Raw genomic sequence first — 8,700 nt, forward strand, 5'->3', positions numbered from 1 at the left:
TTACCCTCCAGCCTTTGTAGTTTGGCAGCCCTATTAACCTCCAATTTTTGAGGTCTGCTGCCTTTTTTTGGCTGTAGGGGTGGTTTATTTATTTGGACCTACAAAAATGAGGTAAAATGTTAGTTTATTGAATCTGAAAAAATAAAAAACCTTAGGCAATAAATGTGACAAACCTTTTCGGGAGATGTAACTGATTTGTCCTTGGGAATCTTTTTTTCGAGGGCAACAAGGTGTGTGGGCCATGCCACGTAACTGCCAATAGCGTCGCTTAAGAACTTCATATCTCCATCGTTGTCCGGTATGGGCAACGGTGCAGTTGGTTCGAAAGCAACCGTAGGCGATACTTTGACATGGCCCGCGGGGATCGGAATATTGTGCAATACTTCTCCCGAAGTATTGTGCAATATTCCTTTTCCCACCTTCCGTTGAGTCGGCGAGGACAAGTATAGGACACATGTAGTGACACCCTACATCAATAGTTAAAACATAAGTACAGTTAATATATAAGTTTGTTTAATACATAAGTAATTACATAAGCAAGTAAGTAGTAAGTAATTAATTACCTCGGGAATACTCTTCAAACCGACGTTGCAACTCCCGGTTTCACTCTCCATTTGTATTTCAGGTTGGAGCTGAACCGGAAGTTGCTTGTCTTTATTCGTATTCACCAAGAGTGCCACTTGCTCCGATAAGATTCTGAGCTTCTCTAATACTTCCTCGTTGGAAGGTTTTTGGCGCTTCTCTTGAGGAAAAAAGCTTTTGGGAGTTACGCCAAATCCTTTCCCCCTCACTCGACCGGAATACTCAGGGACATTAAACACTTTCCCAAGAATGTCCCTGCACGTATCCTTGTTGCCCTCTTGAGTTTCAGAACTTTGTTCAATAGTTTCCTAAAATACATGTAACATTAAAAAGATAAGTTCAATAGCATTTTTAAAATACAATATTAAAAAATATTAAAGTGATAATATACTTACACAAAGTTCTACAACTTTCTTGACATTTTCATTATCAACCACTCCTTCTTTGTTAACACGCGCTTCCTTCCATAAGATATGACGACCCAAGGGTTGATCGGCTTGGGTGTCTTTTCTCTATTCGTTAAAATCATAAACAAAATAATACAAATTAGTTACACACTATAGTTTATAATACAAATTACAAGTGATGTTTAATTACTTACAATTTTTTGTTCAAGGCGTGCATATCCCATACGTGATTTCTTGTATGGGTGTTTTGGGTTGCTTGCCCGTTCGCGATTTGCCTTACTAATATTCTATATAAAAAAAAAATAGCAATTGTGTAAAAATTTAAAATACGCTACGAATATGAATAATAAAACACAAATGCTAATAAATTAATCACTTACGACAAACGCCGGGTCAGAACGTTTGGAAACAAATGCACTCCATTCATCCTTTGATATATAATGTTGATATATCTTTGGAGGTTCAGCATTTGTGTTTCCTTCTCTATCTTTTAGATAGAAATTTGAGAGATGGGATCTAAATCCACGATGGATTTTCCCAGCAACTCTCAAAACATATGACTTTCGTTCCTCATCAAGAACAAAAGTGGTCTGCAATGAAAACAATTATAAGTAATGTATTTTACAGAAAAAAAATTATAAATGACAAAAGAGTAGATCAAAATATTTACTTGAATGTCATTCCAGATGATATCTTTGGCATCCTTCAACGCCTTATCTCTCCAGTTGTCTATTGTTATTGGGACATTTTGACGAACAACAGCCCCAATGTAGCTTACAAACATGGAGCTGTTGGGGTCAACTGGCTGACCACTCTCGTTCCAGCCAACCTAATAAACTCATATAGTAAGTACATGCCCTAAACCCTAAAAAAAGATAAAAAAACACACAGCAAACAGAGTATATATAGTATACCTCAAATTTAATGCCACTGCTCCGTGCTTTAATCACCCTTTGCATGATAGTTGCACCACGTTTGACTTCTTTTTCGTAAGTCTTAGAGGTGCCAACTTCTTCATTTTGAACTTCTAAATCTTTGTTTGTATCCATTTAACTACAACAAGTTCAACATGCACTTTAGTATAACATCAACAAGCTCAACATGGATCATGCATTATTATAAACAAACTCAACATGTATCAGTATATCTTAAAAAAGCTCAACATGCATTCTAATGATTACAAAAATTTAATAACATCAATACCTGAATAATGATGGTTCGAAGAAAGACGAAATGCAAAGAAAAGAGGGTTTGCAGAAAGTTCACAGAAATATGGTTCACAGAAATACGGTTTGAAGAAATACGTAATGAGGGTTACGTATTTCAATGAAAATATATTGTGTGAAATGGGAGAGATGATCTTGGATGGAAATAAGGTTCGAAATGAAGGAGATGATCGTGGAAATAAGGTTCGTAAAGGACGGGATGATAGGGTTTGCAAAAGAAGAGAAGAAATGAAGGTTGAGATGAAGGTTACGTAATGAAGAGGAAACTGAAGAGGTAACTGTTATATATACGTAACACTTTTACAGCGCTTTTTATAAGCCTTTTACAGCGCTTATTTTGTAAAGCGCTCTAAAAGGCTTCTTTAGTTAAATTTTTAAAAGGCTCTTTTACAGCGCTTTTTTCAAATAAGCGCTGTAAAAGACCTCCGTGTGTTATTATGTTATTTGAATGCCTTTTACAGCGCTTTTTTCAAATAAGCGCTGTAAAAGACCTCCGTGTGTTATTATGTTATTTGAATGCCTTTTACAGCGCTTTTTTCAAATAAGCGCTGTAAAAGACCTCCGTGTGTTATTATGTTATATGAATGCCTTTTACAGCGCTTTCACACATAAGCGCTCTAAAAGGCTTCTTTAGTTAAATTTTTAAAAGGCTCTTTTACAGCGCTTTTTTCAAATAAGCGCTGTAAAAGACCTCCGTGTGTTATTATGTTATATGAATGCCTTTTACAGCGCTTTCACACATAAGCGCTCTAAAAGGCTTCTTTAGTTAAATTTTTAAAAGGCTCTTTTACAGCGCTTTTTTCAAATAAGCGCTGTAAAAGACCTCCGTGTGTTATTATGTTATTTGAATGCCTTTTACAGCGCTTTTACACATAAGCGCTCTAAAATGTCTCTTTATGTTAATTTTAAGAGGCTCTTTTACAGCGCTTTTCCCAAATAAGCGCTGTAAAAGACCTCCGTGTGTTATTATGTTATATGAATGTTTTTTAAAGCCTTTTACAGCGCTTTTCCACATAAGCGCTCTAAAATGTCTCTTTATGTTAATTTTAAAAGGCTCTTTTACAGCGCTTTTTCCAAATAAGCGCTGTAAAAGGCCTTATTGTTTTTGTGTTTTGTTATGTTATGTTATTTTTTAAACAAGCTCAACATGCATGCAAAACCCACATAGTAGTAACTGGTCACCACAAAAATCCCTTCCTCTTCACCAAACTCTTCTCCTTTTATGCATCTTCTTCACAAACATCAAAGCTTACTCTTTCACAATTCAATCTCCACCTCAACACCCTTTTTATCTCTTTACATTCTCTTTCCTTCTTAAATCGAAACTTAATTGGTATTCAGGATCATTGCCATGTTGCGAAAAATGGGTTTGTGTCTGGTGTTTTTGGGGATTCCCATGATGCGTACAAGGTGTTTGAAGAAATGGGTTTGTGTCTGATGTTTTTTGGATTCCCATGATGCGTACAAGGTGTTTGAAGAAATGGGTTTGTGTCTGATGTTTTTTGGATTCCCATGATGCGTACAAGGTGTTTGAAGAAATTAGGTGTCTGATGAATATTATTTTTAAAGCTTTTTTACAGCGCTTTGTCAAATAAGCGCTGTAAAATGTCTTTTTTACTCACTTTCAAAAGAGTCGTTTACAGCGCTTTGTGTGAAAAGCGCTGTAAAAGGTATAAAACACTCATTATTTTATTTTTAAAAGGATCTTTTACAGCGCTTTTTAAGATAAGCGCTGTAAAATGTCTCTTTATTTTATTTTTGTGTTTGGTTTATTTGGGTTGGGATGACATTAAAAACATTTTTATCATTGTTTATTGGATTAAAAATATTGTTATCATTGTCTTTATCACAATACTTTAGGAGATGATGAATTATTAGAAATGAGTATTCTGAAGAATCTATATATATATATGCACTGAGCAAAAGAGAATCTCTCTATTCAGTTCAGTTCAGTTCATGTAAATTACTAATTTATATTCAGTTCAGTTCATGTAAATCAAGCTAAATATAAAACACTCATTGTTACATGAACTTGGTATAAAACACTCAAATCAAGCTAAATATAAGCAGAAAATAAATTAATCAGAAAATAAATTAATCAGAACTTAGTATAAAACACTCAATTCAGATTACATGCATATTTACAATAACACAGTTCAGATTACATGCATAGCTTATATAAAACAATTAAACATATATATACATTAAGATGCCCTTCTTCTTTTCCTGGTGACATTCACATTTGTTTGTCCATTTACAATACGAAACGATGGATTAATCCAAATTCCCTCATCATGATCATCTCTAAGATATAAACCATCATCAGTTGAATCAATTTCATGTGGTTGTTGTGATGTTGCAAATAAAAGATCATTACCAACATCTTCATCATTATTGTTATCATCACTTATTTTATTGGTCGATAGGACAACAGACCATTTATCATTAGAAGGATCAGTGACATAAAACACTTGTTGAGCTTGCGACGCTAAAATAAAAGGCTCGTCTTTGTATCCCACCCTATTAAAATCGACAAGCAAGAATCCTGACTCATCAATCCGAACGCCATTATTATTATCGACCCACTTGCAACCAAATATGGGAACACGAAACATTGTGTAGTCTAACTCCCATATGCGCTCGATAACCCCAAAATATGATAGATTTGCATATATTGGGTTTTTGTCTTTTGCACTTGAGACATGCATCGCTTCAGCTACGAGAGTGACTCCACTATTTTGCATAGTGGTCTGATCATCTTGTTCTTTGGTATAAAATGTGTAGCCGTTAATAACATAACCAGTGTAAGAAAAGACATGTAAGCTCGGACCATTTGCTAGCCACCTCAATCTATTTGAAATTGATCCGGGGTCTATATCAAATTTTGACATTATGTGATTTTTTAACCATGTTACAAAACTTCGATTGTGCTCTCGAGTTATCCAATTTTGATTCCTATTCATGTTCAAACGAGATAACTGATCAATGTGTATTGTAACATACGGTTGAACCTCATCATCATTGTGCAGAACATACAATTGTGCCTGCTCCCATTCTGTCCTTGATATAGTCAGTAGTCTCCTTCCAGTTATCCCTTCTCCTGATAGTCTTCCCGAATGACGAGACATGGGAAGCCCTATGGATTCAACATTGGACAGATATTCAGTACAAAATTCAGCAGCCTCTTCAACAATGTATCGTTCAGCAATACAACCTTCTGGTCGACTTCTACTTTTTACGTACCCTTTTAATATTTTCATATATCGTTCTATCGGATACATCCATCTCATATAAGCTGGCCCACAAAGTTGTGTCTCCTTAACCAGATGAACAGTAAGGTGAACCATTATATCAAAAAACGATGGTGGGAAATACATTTCAAGCTCACACAAAGTAACAACAATTTCCCTCTGCAATGTCGGTAATTTCTGAGGGTCGATCACTTTACTACAAATTTCCCTGAAGAAGAAACATAATCTAGTTAAGGCTAGTCGAACTTTTTCAGGTAAAATGGAACGTATACCTATTGGTAGCAAATGCTCCATTATAATATGACAATCATGGGTCTTCAAACCTTTTAACTTGAGGTCTTTCATACAAACCAAATTTTTAATGTTCGAAGAGTATCCTTCTGGAACTTTAACTTCGTGTAGAAATTTACATAAAACAATTTTTTCCTTTCTAGATAGAGTATGAGCGGCTGGAGGTAGATATGTGCGATTTCCTTTCTTTACTGGAGCCAGTTCATTTCTTATTCCCATATCGACCAAGTCCAATCTTGCATTGACGCCATCTTTAGACTTTCCTGGAACATTGAGTAACGTACCAATAACACTTTCAAATACATTTTTTTCAATATGCATCACATCGAGGAAATGTCTTACATACAATGACTTCCAATATGGCAATTCAAAGAAAATTGACTTTTTCTTCCACCCAGTTTTCACCAGCTCTCCCGCAAAAGGTTTGCCAAATTTATTGGTCAAACCTTGTACTTTTTCAAGTATTTGATATCCAGTCGGTGCTAAAGGAGCTTTACCTTCCTCTGATTTTCCATTGAATGCATTTCTCCACCCACGATACTGATGACTATAAGGTAAAAATCTACGATGTCCAAGAAACACATTCTTCTTACAATGTTTCAACCGCATCCAATTTGTACTCTCTTCACATATAGGACATGCACACTGACCTTTAATGCTATATCCTGATAAATTACCATATGCTGGAAAATCATTAATTATGCCGAACAACATAACCCTTAAATTGAAACATTCTTTCTTATACCCATCATAAACTTCCACACCTGTCTCCCACATACTTTTTAAATTTTCGATTAGAGGAGTCAAGTATACGTCGATATCATTCCCCGGTTGTTTGGGTCCAGAAATTAACAGAGACAACATCATAAACTTACGCTTCATACATAACCATGGAGGTAGGTTATATATTACCAAAATCACAGGCCACGTGCTATGTGAGATGCTTTGAAGACCATGTGGATTCATTCCATCAGTAGAAAGTGCAAGTCTTAGATTTCTTGACTCTATCCCGAATTCAGGATACTCGTGATCAATTTTTGCCCATTGTGGGGAATCTGCAGGGTGTCGAAACATTCCATCTCTAATTCTTTCATCTGCATGCCATGTCAAGTGTTTTGAATCTTCTTCACTGCGATACATGCGCCTAAATCTTGGTATTATAGGAAAATACCACACGACTTTTGCTGGAGTAGATTCTTTCTTCTTATATCGAGAGACATTGCATTTCGGACACGCCTTAAGTAGTTCATATTCGTTTCGAAATAAAATGCAATCGTTAGGACACGCATGAATCCTTTCGTAACTCATTCCAATAGAACACAAAATCCGTTTAGCCTCGTAGGTTCGACTGGGAAGTTCATTATCATCTGGCAACATATCTTTTATGAGTGTTAATAATTCCGTAAAGCTTTTATCAGACCATCCATTACTCGCTTTTAAGTTGTACAACTTTAATATCGCTGACAGTCTTGTGAATTTAGTACAACCATTATATAATTCTTTCTCTGCATCACTCAACAAACTTTCAAACATTTTAGGACAATCTCGAAGATCTTCTTCAACTGCTTTTGCAATCTCATCAACTCGGTCCGGCTCATATGTATCTGTATCGAAGTCAGTTGAAGCATATGTCGAACTATTCTCAAAATTAATGTTTCCTTTTTTTTTCTCACCATGTCTTATCCAACATGTGTAGCTTTGATCAATTCCATTACATACTAGATGTCCTTCTAATTCATCTTCTCTAACACGTTTTCCAAAACAACATTTTAAACAAGGACAAACTACTCTATTTGGATCTTTTGCATTCTTCACTGCAAACTCAACAAACTCCTTCACTCCAATTTCATACTCTTTTGACAATCGATTGGCTGAAATCCATTTCCTATCCATATTATACCACCTATATAAATGCAGTAACAAAAATAATAAGCTTTCAAAACATATCAACAAGTTTCAAAAAGAAACCAATATCAACTAACAATTTCAAAACAGAACAGATCATGTGGTATGAGTTTTTGACAATTTTTGACAATTTCAAAACATAACAGATCATGTGTAAAAAATACCTTAGACAACGTAGATGGCCGCACAGTACGTAGAGGATATTAGGGTTCCCAACGTATATAATTATTTGAAAGATGTAGAGGATATGAGGGTTTCCAACGTATATAATTATTTGAAAGATGTATTTTACAGCGCTTGTGAAAAACGCGCTGTAATAGGTAGTTAAATTCAATGAAAGCGCATGTGTTTTACAGCGCTTGTGAAAAAAGCGCTGTAATAGGTAGTTAAATTCAATGAAAGCGCATGTGTTTTACAGCGCTTGTGAAAAAAGCGCTGTAATAGGTAGTTAAATTCAATGAAAGCGCATGTGTTTTACAGCGCTTGTGAAAAAAGCGTTGTAATAGGTAGTTAAATTCAATGAAATCGCATGTGTTTTACAGCGCTTGTGAAAAAAGCGTTGTAATAGGTAGTTAAATTCAATGAAAGCGCATGTGTTTTACAGCGCTTGTGAAAAAAGCGTTGTAACTGATACGCGAAAGCGCTTCCTTTTACAGCGCTTTTTTGACAAGCGCTGTAAAAGCCTTATAACGTGATGCGCAAACGTTATATGACCTACTACAGCGCTTGTTTTACAGTGTTTTGAATCAAAAGCGCTTGTTTTACAGCGCTTTGAATCAAAAGCGCTGTAATAGGTTCCGTTATTTTTAAAATATAATTACAACAGCGATTGTGTTTAGCAAGCGCTGTAAAATGGGCGCTGTTAAATGTCATTTTTGGCGTAGTGATATATTTTACTAGTATTGAATATTTCAGCTATTATTTTTTAAATTATTTTTTAATAGTTAATTAGTTTGAATATGATCTTTCATTAATCAGTCAATTCAAGACCTCAAGAAACTATCTTCAATTTTTTTGAGTTTTAATTTCTTTTGATAA

This window comes from Cicer arietinum, chromosome 7, assembly GCF_000331145.2.
Source record: "Cicer arietinum cultivar CDC Frontier isolate Library 1 chromosome 7, Cicar.CDCFrontier_v2.0, whole genome shotgun sequence".
NCBI classification, from domain to species: Eukaryota; Viridiplantae; Streptophyta; class Magnoliopsida; order Fabales; family Fabaceae; genus Cicer; species Cicer arietinum.